The sequence below is a fragment of the Cyanistes caeruleus genome, chromosome 10 (assembly GCF_971803275.1).
Source record: "Cyanistes caeruleus chromosome 10, bCyaCae1.hap1.1, whole genome shotgun sequence".
Lineage (NCBI taxonomy): Eukaryota > Metazoa > Chordata > Aves > Passeriformes > Paridae > Cyanistes > Cyanistes caeruleus.
Window position 1 is genome coordinate 9,058,252 of NC_141710.1, and position 12,838 is coordinate 9,071,089.

The 12,838-nt window shown below is 40.5% G+C and overlaps 2 long non-coding RNA genes across 17 annotated transcripts in view; one reads left to right on the plus strand and one right to left on the minus strand.

Moving 5' to 3' along the window:
• LOC147651284 (uncharacterized) overlaps positions 1 to 12,838 on the plus strand; it is a 178,642-nt gene that overhangs the window by 75,552 nt on the left and 90,252 nt on the right. The window contains exon 4 of one of the 16 annotated variants that reach the window (XR_015274696.1): positions 12,525 to 12,636. The exons of the other annotated variants lie outside the window; for them this stretch is intronic. This is a non-coding gene — a long non-coding RNA (uncharacterized LOC147651284). The remainder of the gene's footprint in view (positions 1 to 12,524; positions 12,637 to 12,838) is intronic. 16 annotated transcript variants of the gene reach the window in all.
• LOC147651286 (uncharacterized) lies at positions 531 to 7,264 on the minus strand. Its single transcript, XR_015274702.1, has 3 exons — positions 7,173 to 7,264; positions 1,987 to 7,094; positions 531 to 1,324 (listed from the first exon to the last, which is right to left on the minus strand). It is a non-coding gene; the product is annotated as an uncharacterized LOC147651286 (long non-coding RNA).

Sequence of the window (12,838 nt, forward strand, 5' to 3'; positions counted from 1 at the left end):
TGCCGGTCCCCCTCCTTTTTTTTTTGATCTTTAATCCCTTCTCTCCTAAGTAGAATGGCAAAGGAGCCCTTCTCTATCTCTCTAATAAATAGCTAGCAAAAGAAGGCATTCAATGCTCCGTCCCTTTGATCAGCACAAAGCTGTCAGCTCCTGCCGCTTTTTTTTCTTCTAGCTCTTGTTCCTGGTTAAAAGTGGAAGTAATACCCCCTGAAAGAAATACCCTAGGTGTCCTGCAAATCATCAATCCTATTTTTTAGCTTGTTGTTTTTCAGTGGCCCACCCTCCTGGCCTGAGCAACCTCCTCACTAACACCCCTCTTCCTCTTTCCACCCTTTTTCCAGAATACCAGTTTCATTTGATACGCAATTCAATGTGCCAGTCTGACCTACTGGGACCTTGCTGTCTGAGACTCTACCACTGTGCAGACAGGGGAAACCTTCCTTCTAGCAATAAACATGTTTACTTCCATTCATTTTTCTTCCTCTAAAGGAATTAGGTTGGGGTTTTTTTTCATAGACACAGCAAAGAGATTTTTAGAAAACAGCTTTTAATAATTTATAATACAGATCTAACTTTAAAAAAAGCAGAACACGAACAATAAATAAAAAAATTACAGGTTGTGCTTGACCGAGTGCCTGAGATCCCATTTTGCTCCAATCTTCAAGCTGCTGCATTTCAGCGACATCACTGGATCTCAGCAGTAAACAATCTGCAAATATTGCTGCCTTCAGACAGGTCACTTGGTGCATTTTAAAGCAGGCTCCTTGTTTACTGCTCTGATTACCTACAATGTGCATTTCTGCTCCTCACAGTGGCAGGACCTGATACACAGTTTGTAACTATTATGCAAAGAAAATAATTCACAAAGGCAAACAATTACAAGTGTAAAATGAGAGAGCGGCTGGTGATGGGAGAGCAGGGCAGAGGTTTGGTGTCTGTGTGCCTATAAAGGGTTAGAGGGGGGAGGAATGGGGAGTAAGGAAAAGCAATTGTATAAATGAGCATTTTTACCAGACAGTGTCATAGTCTTGGTGACACGTAATGATGTTTAAATACCTTTGCCATTTTCCCCTGGTGATTGCTGCACTGGGTGCATTCTGTGGGCCTATAGAGATATGTTTTTCAAAAATCAGGATGGAGTGAATGCCGTTCCTTGTTCTGGCTGCAAAATGTCAAACTGCAGTGGAAAGAAATACAGCATTGCAGTGGTGGTGCACTGAGGCCCCCGGTAGGAAAGCAGGAGCTATTAAGTGGAAAATTCCTGCAGAGGACGTGTTTCCATTTCTAATGCGAAGAAAGAGGGTGTTGTTTGAGGCTGGCAGGTCTGTGGAAAATACAGAAAACACAGGGAAGATGAGAAAATGACCTCATTGAACTCTGAGAACTTAAGCAAACAAACAGCTTCGGCCAACATAGCACATTCTTCTGCCTGAACAACAAATTGACCTATAAGTTATATAATCCCCCACAAGTCCCCGTGCCTCGTGTAAATGTGGGGAGGGAGAAGGGGGCTGCTCACTGCAGGGGCAGGGAGGACAAGCACTAAAACCTGCTGCAGTAGGAAAGACTCTTGGGGTGAGCTGCCTGTCCTCCCCACAGCACCACCTTCCACCCCAAATGGAGCACTCACATGAGGTTCAGGTTTAATTGCGCTCTGAATACCAGCAGAATGATGGCACTAGTTGTTTGTTATAGTATGAACTATTTCAGTACAGCATAAATTTTCCATTTCAAAGGATCCTGAATGCCTTCAGGGAAAGGGACTAGGTTTTGTGAGCAGAGGGTGGCCTCTGTAAAAGTTGGTGGGGGGTTCGTCTTAGGGATGGTAAAAACAGCATTCTTGGAACCTGAGGGGGGACTCTGGAAGCCTGTTTTTAGGGGCTGTGTTTTCCCCTATAGAGGCCCCCTGTAATGCTGACTTGGACTGCCTGAGTTACCATTTTATATCAACTGAACAAATCCTAGTGTAAAAATGCAGGGGCTAACCAAAGGCCATGGTTCAGCTGGGGTTGTTGTTGTTCTGTTGTTGGTAGAAAAGGCAGATGTGTGCCAGCGTCCCCTGCATCTGAATGTGCCGAAAGGTTTGATTCGTTGTACGAATGCTGGCCTCCGTGTTTTTCCAATAACTAATTAATTGAACATAATAGAAAGTTATTAATAGGTAGAACAGCAGATAAACCATAATTCAGAGTTTACATTAGTATTTTTTACAAATCAGAAAGAACTTTTCTGTTAGTTAATAGTACATTTGCTGTGGAAACTTGTTCTCAGCTACCATGTAATTCCAACATACACTTGTAGTGGATAGACTCTTTTTTTCCTTGTTTACATTATTAAAATCCTGTTGTCTCCCACTTGCAGTTGATTTTGAGCACAACCAGAACCTGTTTACCATCCAGCACTTTTCATGGACTCAGCCTCTCACAGCCAAAGTTAGCTTTGAGCAGTCCTTGCAGCTTTAAAGTCTACATGGTGCTTTAAGGACAAGCATAAACAGACAAATGATTTGATCTTGCATCTTTAAAGCATAATGCATAGGAATGTAGGAATGTGCAAGGTTCAAATATTAGCAAGAAAGAAGAAGCAGCTGACACAAGATTCACAAACTACAGGTGCATATTCAAATTCCATGTAAGCTTCTTTTTAAGTCTAATGGTTTGATCCATTCTGTCATTAGGCACCACTAGGCATGAAAGCACTGAGGGAGAATGCAGAAACCCCCAGCAGCTATCAGGAGCTGACTAGATTCAGTGCTCACGTTCCCTCACCAAAATGTTTTAGGGCAAGATAAAGTGAATTACAAGATAAGTGCAGAAGTTGAGTTTGCATCCCAAACTCAATCCAAAAATGCAACTCTTGCCTCTTGCAGGCTTTGAAAAAATGCAAATAACCATTGAAATCTCCCTGCATGTGGAGAAAAGAAGGTAAAAAATGACAGAATTACATACTACCAAAAAATCTGTACATACAAGAATTTAAGCATTCTTTTGTAGATATTATAAGTTGTTTGAAGAAAGACCTAGAAAGCTGGCTGAAGATAGGGGCATGTAGCTATATCAAATTAAATTCTCACACAGCTGTTGCATATTGATTTTCAAGGCTCCAGTTGCCACTTATTTCAGGTATGGAGGAGATAGTGTTGTGGTAATATGAAAAGGAAATAATTCTGATCTGTGCAGCTCTGATCTGGAAACCAATTTGCCCAGAATGCAGCACTGTTTCAGTTTAACCCTAAATGCCTGCACTTCTGCAGCACAAAGGTCAAAAGACATTCAGGAACTCCACAGTATTGTGTTATTCCCTTTCTGGAAATGTTTAACCAGGACAAACTATAGTGCAGCATTTCTGCATGGTGCCATGGATTCTGTTTCTCTTTTCCTTGTGCTGTGTAACTAAGGGGCACTGTAAGGGGTGCATAACTTACAGACTAGAACAGCTTTCTCCTCCACACTCTGACAGGAAATAAAAAATAAAAAAAATCAAGAGAAAAACAAACTTTGTGAATGACAAAAAGAAGCACTGCCAAAACAAAAGTTTCCCACACCTAATAAAAGGAAAAAGTCAGATTTTTGCTCATCCTCACCTTGTGGTTGCAGATGGCAAAGGAAGAGAGGTAAGGAGTGCCCCATCATTAGGGCTCTGGAGTTTAGCACCCATTGCAGGATTAACTCTTCTGAGGCATGCAGGGCTTTGGTTACATTGCTTTTTATAGGGTTTTTAATAGGTTCTTTGTCTTTTACATAGTGGATACAGTTCATATCGTAGCTTCTGTTTTTCATTCAGTTTACAAGACCTGAAAATACCTAAAGAGACTTCTAAGAGACTATTTTAAATAAAAACATAGGGGTACCTGGGTGATGAAGTACAAACCTGAGCCAACAAGATTGTAGGCAAACCACATTCAGCTCCTGCCAATGCACCTCAGTGCTGCCCTACATAAAACTTTCAGAACTGTCCAGAAAGGCTTGGTCAAACTAACTTGTGCAGGAATTTCAGAAAGCACAAAAACAGATTGTAAAATAAAAAAATTAATGATTGAGTTAATCACAATATCAAAAGTCTTCTTTGCATCACAATATCAAAAGTCACAGAGTAAAAGACACAGAAATCACTTATCAAGCTTTGGATTTTATTTCTTTGTTCTTTTATTTTAAATGATAAGGTTTCATCACAGCTGGCAAATGTGTGGTGTCAGCATTCCCAAGCTTTAGCACTGTCCGCTCATTCTGATCCTAGTGGAAATAGGACACTTTGTCTCTGAGCACTGATGGAAGCACTGACTCCCCAGGATTCTATCACTGTGTTTGGTTTCCTAACTTTTATAAATCTTTATACACCTTGTAAGAAGTTTTGAAATCAACTAGTACAAGACCTGACTGTGACTTCCTCAGTGTTTTGCAGTTCAGGTGACTTCCAGTGTGGACAACTGGAGGAGGACTCCAGGACATGACATAGCCTAATCTCACTGTTTTATCTGGATGCAAAAAGGTCTCTTGGCTTATAGATCAATGGTTTCATACTGAGAAAAGAATATCAACAAAAAAAGGAAACATCACAACAGGATGTGTACACATGATTTTTGTGGATAAAAAGTGTGTAATCTGCCCAAACACTGACCAGCTGGAGACCTTCCTATGTCTCAGGATGTCTCCACCTGAAGATGTGGGCCCTGCTTAGGAGGCAATAAGAATTATAAGGTATTCAGAAAATGTGCCTTGGGAAAGCACTGAGCTTTTGCACTTGAGAGGCAGCTGCAAGGAGAAGGTAATCTGTGTTTTCCACATCTACTGCAGCTAGACTTGGTTCAAAGAACATTAAGACAGAATTATCTTGGACCATATTAAAAACCTTATGTTGAGTGATAGGAGGGGGTACAAGCACAAAAGTGAAAACATTCCTCTGGATGCAAATCCTCCCACATACCAGAAGAAATACATCAGCCAAAGTGTGGGTCAGTTTGCACTTGGAAAAATGTTTGACTTAACAAGGGATGGAGTGCTGCTCAGCTAGTTTTGACTCAACTGAGTGCTGCCAGCCACCCAGGAAAAAAACATGGTGGTAGCATAGGCCAAACATTTGGGAGTGATGGCCCAGTGGAAGGCTTTGGAAGGGTTGTTCCCAGCTTCTTGAAAAATCTATGTTGATCTCTACAGATACATTTAGGTATTTTTGTTTCAGCAATTATCTGTCAATACAGTGCTTGATTAGACTTTCTGCAGACTGATTTGCTGCATTGCAAGAGCCCAACCTTTACATGGAAACAAGGCTAAAATTTGCTTCCTCTTTTGAAATGGTCATTTTCAACAAAGGTTCCTACCGCTTTACACCAGTGAAGCAACTTAAATGGCATGTGGGACAAAACAATACCAATACTAAAGATCTGAGTGAAGATTCAATCAGTGTCATGATCTCTCTTACCAAGGTCTTAAAAAGATCTCCTTGGAGATCATTAATTTCTATAATATGCATTAATTACTGAAAGGAATCTACAGGCTTCAGGGAGAAGCAAAAAGGGAGGCTTTTAATATACTCCCTTTTCTGCTTTTGGTTGTGATTCTCCTAAGTGATGAATATGATGCTGAAGTCACTCTGTCCAGCATGGTGGGAATGTTACCCAGTGTCACTACAAGTATTTAGTCTGATCAGCCCCATAAGCACCCCCCCCCACCACACAGAAACTAATTGTGAGGATTAGGGCACACCAAGACACTCAAGCTCCACTCCTGTAGGTTTGGGGAGAAACAACACATTTAAACATTCCAGCTACAGTTCCCTTGGCAACGTACATAACAACAACTCAGTAACACTATGGGTTTCTGTTTTCTTAACCCTTCAGGACATTGACTGAATGAATACTTCCTTGAGGAAACTGTTCAGTCAACCAGATATACTCAAACACACTTAAATCCAGCAGGCCTTTTCTCTTTAAAGAAACAACAGCTGTTGAATTCCGTGTCAAACTGATCTCCTCCCCTAGCATTAAAGGGTTTAATTCAAACACACACATATACCATTAGCAAATCTTCCATGGAAGTCTGTATGAAAAAAAGACAGTAAAAACCAATCCCCAAATGTCAATGTTTCATAGCATTATGAAGTTACCATGGATCAGAGGACACAGAGAACAATATTTTATAAAGCACATAAGTACTCTTAAGAAACAAAACAAAATTAACATTCGTGTAGATTATAAAACACAATATTGTTCCTGACAGTAATAGGAATAATAATGTCTACAACAACTTCATAATGATTTCTCTGGGAATTTAAAATACTTTGTAAATATTAACTAATATTATCAAATAAGAAGATTTACACCATCTTTGTGAAATACATGAGATATGCCCCTGAATTTGTTCCCCAGCCCAATGAACTGGAGCTTTTGTGATGTTAAACACATCTGTTCCTTAGCAGTGACCATTCCTGTTGTGCAAAGATTTGGAAGAGGAACCACCAGCTGAATACTTGCACAAGGTCACCAGAACTCACCTGGCCCCACAGAGATCTGCTGTAGGCTTTGGGCTGTCATTAGTATACAGAATTAATGAACATGCTTGCAAGGCCTCAGTTAATAACTGCAACTCTTACAGTACTCTGCAGATTTATTTAAGAGACTTGTCTGTGCACTATTGTTTTCCTCAGAAGTTTACATTTATAAAAGCATGAAAACCTTTACCCTGGAGACCTTTGCCCCAAACTGAGAGCAACAAATGATGTGTACAAATGTGTACCTTTCTTTCTCAGTACACAAGAAGTGACCTGACCTAGCTTTTTAGGAGAGCAAGAAAAATCATCAGTAACTATATTAAAATTAAAATTAAAAATTAAAATTATAGCTATTCCTTAACTAGTAGTACACCCTTACTTACACAAAGAGATTGAAACTACAAAAGTAGATCAGGGAGCAAGCATATGTTAGTACAGCCAATACCAATCACAGTTCATAACCCAGCTTTTTCACCCTTTCTGTGAGCTTTAATTTTCATTATTTTCAAAAGGAGCCAGTGTAATCTTCCCTTAGATCTGTCCTGTGATGATGAGGCAGCTTGTCACATTTGTAGCTTCAAGCAGACAGAAGAAAGAGTTAAGTACACCTGCAAAACAAAGGCTCTTTAGCCTTAAACATCTAAGGTTCCATTGTTCCAGCGCTGCTTTCCATGGAGAGTGCTTACCTTCTCTGCAGCAGCTCCTGTGTAAATCTCTGGGAAGCAGACCTCCCTTCTCACCACACCCCCACCCCAGCCTTAGCTCACAACCCTTTGTTAAAAATTATGCAGCATCCTCACTAACAAACACGTGGTTGCCAGGGCATCCTTGTTCCCCAGCCAACTACTATACTAAGGCTTTACTGGCAGCCATCCAGCTGTGCCTCATTTAGGAACCTCTGCAGCAGTAAGGGATGTGTTTTTCCCGTTTACAGGAGAAATAAGTCTGTTTGTTGATTGTCTCACAAAGACCTTAATCGTTTGGGGAAGCAGTAATTCTTCACAGCAGACTGTGAGACAGAACATTTCTCCATATTCTCTACAAACCAGAATTTAAATCTTACTGCAGAGAGCAGGGATTTTGCACAAGCCCAGCTAGAGTAGATCCCAGACAGGCTGGTATGGCACTGTGAGCAGCACAGCCCAGGGCAGAGCCTTGCACAGCTGGGCTGGTAGCTCTTAGCACAGGTTGTACAGTGTGGTGGTGGTGTTTTGCCTGGTAGCAAAGCGGGAGTATTAGCAGCTAGAAACCCCATTTCATTAAAAATTTTACAGCATCACAGCCACATCAATCCCAGCTAATCTTGCTTTCAATGTCAAGTTTTCTCAGGCCAACTGCATTAAAGAGCGAAGGATGGCACTGGGTAGCTATGGAAGGGCCTTGCTTGCTATTTCATTTAGTGCAGGTGACACCCAAAGATGCAGCAGTGCTATGGCTGGTTCCAGGCTGGATTTCTGCCTGCTGAGCAGCCTGAATGGGCATTGGTCACAGAAGCTGATGGCAGGGGACATGGTGCCAGCAGCATGGGCATGGGCTGCTGCCATGGTGTGAGCTCCTGTCCTGAGAGCAATGCCCAGGATAAATGAAAAGCCAGAGGGACAGCTGTACCAAGGGGATTGACAGAGTTTTGCTGCTCATGCCATTATTCTTCTGTCCTTAATGCCTCCAGGCCACTGCTCTTTCATTTCTCATTCCTAGAACAATGAATGAGCTGCATTTGTGCCCTTAGACTGTCTCATGGTACCTTTGCAGTAGCATTCATGCAGTAAGTGCTGGATGAAGAGAGGGGAGCATCCAGATGGAGATGGGATGTTTTGGATTACATATTCCTGCTATCCCTAAAGGAGAACAAAGTTCCACACACTAAGCAAAGGAAAGTTCAGACCAAAAAAACCCAACAGGAGGTGGATGCCATCATCACTGCAGCTGTCACTCATAACTGGTGCTTACATACCAGACCTTTTATGCAGAATTAATTAAACCTAAACTACATGAACTCCAGAATAGGCAAGTTGAAAGGGCAATGAAAGTTTTTGTTTTCAAGCACTGTATTTTGAAAAGGCAAAAAACAGATCCCTGTGCTTAAGACCATGAGTACTTCACAAATTCAACTTTTGGAGGTCTCTTTACAACACTGGGAAATTTGTTTTAATCGTAACTATACCATTATGCTAATTTGGGCAGCAGTTTACAGTCAAATCCTGGCACCTATTTTATCCATACTCCTTACGTGTCAGCTTACATTCTGGCTTTAGCCTGGAAGAAGCCAACAGGGAAAGTCAAGACAAATTAAACACTGGGTTATATGTAAGGTTTCTCCCTGCAGGATGGATAAACCTCACTGAAATCACTGTTCTGAGACTGCAGGCACAGCTATTGAGGACAGCCCAGATACAAGCCAGGTCTCGTTTCCAAAGCATAGAGCGGATTAAAAGGTTTGATTGCAGTTCTAGTTAGCAAAACTTTAACATAGCTTGTCACAGAGGAACTAAGAATGATATGCAATAATAGTACAAGAGTAGAAAATTTTGCACTCTAAGGCTGCCTTAGCTATTGCTTCTGTGTGCTGTGTAATAGAAGTGGCTGATGCCAAGGACATGTACCTGACTCATTAATGGCCTAAGTTTGCACATTGTCAATGCTCTACATCTTATATATCTATAAAAACATATACATATATAAAAACACATAAGGAATTACATATGTGTAGTGCTCCTGGTTGATAGTGACTGAACTATTTATGCTCTAGTATTGTTGGGGGAAAGGACATTGTGTTTGCAATTCATTATGTCCCCAAAGAAGTAGTAAACACTGTATCCATGCTATGAAGTAAATATGTAAAAGTCAGAAAAGCAATGTAATTGCAAAAGAAGAGATGGCAGATGAATCACAGACCTGCACCAAGCATTAACCTGGTACCACCCAAGAAGGTCTGGGCATCAGTATTCAGGCCTCAGGACTGCACCTATAGTTCTAGCATTTCAGACCTTTTAAGAAGGCAAGAATTTATCTTTTGTTCACTGTGTGAAAGGGGAGTGTGTAGCTCCTGTAGTCCCACAGGATATACAGAATGCAGTGACTGTTCTACACAACCTTTCACTGGAAAAATGTGCAGGCAGCAAAAGTATTTGAGATACTAATTAAAGATTAGAAAATACTCATTTAGAAAAATGTCCCTTGGCAGGGTATTTCAAAATAAACTAAACATATTCCACTCCAAATTGACGGAAAGGGCTGTATTCCTCAATTTAGTTAGAGAAAAAGGATTAAAAATGCACCCCAGTTGGGATGAAATGGGTTATAAAAATGAGACATAAAGCTCCACTCTACATCAGTGCCGACAAGAGCCCAACCTAAAGAATCATCCTTTAGTCCAAAGACCGAAAAAGAGCATTCCTAGATGGAATAAAGGTTCATTTAACATAATAATCTAATTTAAAAATTAGCATTCATCTTCCTAAAATACAGCATTGAGAAAAAGTCACTCTTTTTGTCACAATTAGAAAAGAAATTAAAATTTAATAACTAATATTATGGCTCAGTGGAATGCAACACATAGTTGCAGCACAGATTTTGCCACAAGACAGACTTTTAAAATTGAGTCAATATTTTGAGACCATATTGCACCCAAGCCTAAAACTTGGAACATTTTGACTAATTTCATTTTGCATGGGTCTTATCAGAGTAGCAAAAAACATCAAAGGTAAATTAATATCTGGAAATTCCTGTGTAGCATACAGTTTTGCTGGTGAAAAGCCATGCACACAACATGAACTGGTATTAATAAGTGTACAAAAGAATGTATTATCCCTTGCAGTATATATGTATAAATGTTGGCTATACCTCTGGGTTTTTTGGAAGTAGTGTTGTCATGGTTACCATTCAGCTGTCTTTATGTTTTAATATGCCTTGTTTTGTAAGGTTGAGGTTCAATTCAAGTTCATGTGAAGCAAATCAACTGAAGTTTTCAGACATGGTCTCTACTTAATGTGCCTCGTTTTCTGAGAGGCCAACTTGCAATACTTTTGGCATGACTTTAAGAGATGTCAAGCACCCTCAGAGGCAGCAGAAGCCAATGCTCTGTATGAAGTGACTGAGTCATGAATAATCTGCTAAACTGCACAATCTGTGACGGTCTTCTTTTACAAGGCTATAAACCTGCTTCAGGTAGTATAGGGAATGCTTCTGTGCTTCTGCAGGCCAAACCTACCACTGTTAGACACTAAATGAACAGCATGTCATTCTCTCAGCAGCTTTTATTTATTTGTCTGAAGCTACAGGAATGCTTGACTGCAATGTAATGAATGTAATATAAAACATAAGCTCAATTCCTATGTGTAACATCAATATTCCAATACCTTTGGTCCATTGAAACAGGAAACTCCATGTCCCCTTTCTCTTTGCAAATTTCCTCATGTTCAACTGTTGGGGGTGAGTGGGTGTAATATTCAATTTGCCTTTGGTAGTTTATTAAAAAACTGGGGTTTCAGCTCCGGCTGAAAGCAAGACTCAGAAATAAAGTAAAAAAATAAAAAAAAACTAAACCACTCCACCCCCCAAAAAAACCCAAAATAAACAGACAAACAAAAAAAACCCCAAAACACCTCCTGTCCAGGGTAATTGAGCATTAATTAGCTCTGTGTGGGGTTTCATTGTCTTTTGCACATAATCCCAAAGAGCCAAACTGACAGGTAAATGTCCTTTTTACTTTTCTATGGAAGAACCTACTCTTCAAAGTAGCCTTTTTACCATATTAGTCTTAAGAAAAAGGCCATCTTTTCATGGCCTCCAGCAAGCCACCTGGATCTGCTGAGGACTCCAGAAATGGTTCTTACCTTGCTTTCCCTTTTCTCAATTTACCTTTAGCTGAGCAACCTGGCAAGGACATGTTGATCATTTCTGTGGTGTAGTGCACAAAGGAGGAGCCTGCTCACAGGTAGCTTTGTGACAACACTCCAATACAGCTGACTTGCCTATGAACATATTACACCCAATTTAAAACTATTTTAAATATTGTCTACTTTTCTTGTTGGGGTATAAAATTGGGAAAGAAGGGGTAGGGGAGAAAGAAAGTTCCAGAGCAGTGCCTCTGTGTTCTAGGTTCATCTTATACATAATCTTTCAGCTTTTAGTATTTTTAGATTTTGATTCCTGTTCTCTCAAGAGTGGCCACAGGCAAGCTAGATGCACATACCACATTCCCAATGGTGTGTACAGGTCTTCCTCTCTCTTGAGCACTCATATTCTCCTAGGACTACTCAAAGACTGGTTTCTTTTGCTCTTGATTGCTTAGCTGTTGGTGTCTTCAGTTTGCTTTGTTTCCTTGGGGACATCCCTCTGCAGTGGGGTGCAGGAGCCTCTCTTTTCAAATTGTCTCTACGCATCCACACATCTCACGAGTGCATAGGATGCAGTTGTTAAAAACACCCTGCCCTTTCCAAGAGCTCCAGAAGATTTCTGAGGCACCAATTCAGCCAAAAAATGGGGAGTGGTGGAGTCACCATCTCTGGATGTCTTCAAAAACAGATATGATGTGGCACTCAGTGCCATGGTCTAGTTGAGGTGTTAGGGCTGGGTTGGACTCAGTGATCATGAAGGTCTCTTCCAACCTAGTGATTCTGTGTGTTCTGTAAAAGAAAGTTCAAAGTGTAGGGCACAAAATTCAGCATAAACCACAAAGAGATTTGTGCCTGCATTTGTTTTGTATGAATCTGTGCACGGTCCCCACACAGCTGTGTGTACACAGACATTTGGGAGTGTAGAGTCGCATGTGATGGCAATGTCACATAGGGTCATAACAGATGTTATCATGGGCTGTAGAAAACACACTCCTCCCCCCCTCCCTTGTGTTTATTCCATTTATTCTTTTTTCATTCTTTCTTCTAGGTTTCAGGGACCTCTTCAGACAAATAACTAGTCGATATGTCATTGTATACGTGTATTCTTTTTTTGATTAGATTTTTATTTTTTTATTAGAAATAATAAAATTCTTTTTTTTATCAGACATCTCAACCTTATTTCATTATTTTATTTCACAGTGTGAAATCTTTCTGGCTTTTCACCTGTTCTGATACTAAATGGGCCAGTAAATGATAAGATTTATCTCCTAAACCCTACAGTTAAGTATCATCAGAGAGCTGAAGATGAGTTGTAAGTAAATAGGATTGAAGGAGGCCTCCTTGGCCCCTGTTTTCAATTCCAGCTTATGTTCAGATGAGTAGAAAGTGTTTGCTGCTAACCTCAGTGCAGAGCTTCCAGTTCATTGCACAAGAGATCCTCTTCCATACACCTGATGATGATGTTGTCTGTGATCTGTGGGAGGAGGAAGGGAGCTCTGAGGAGCACCTATTTA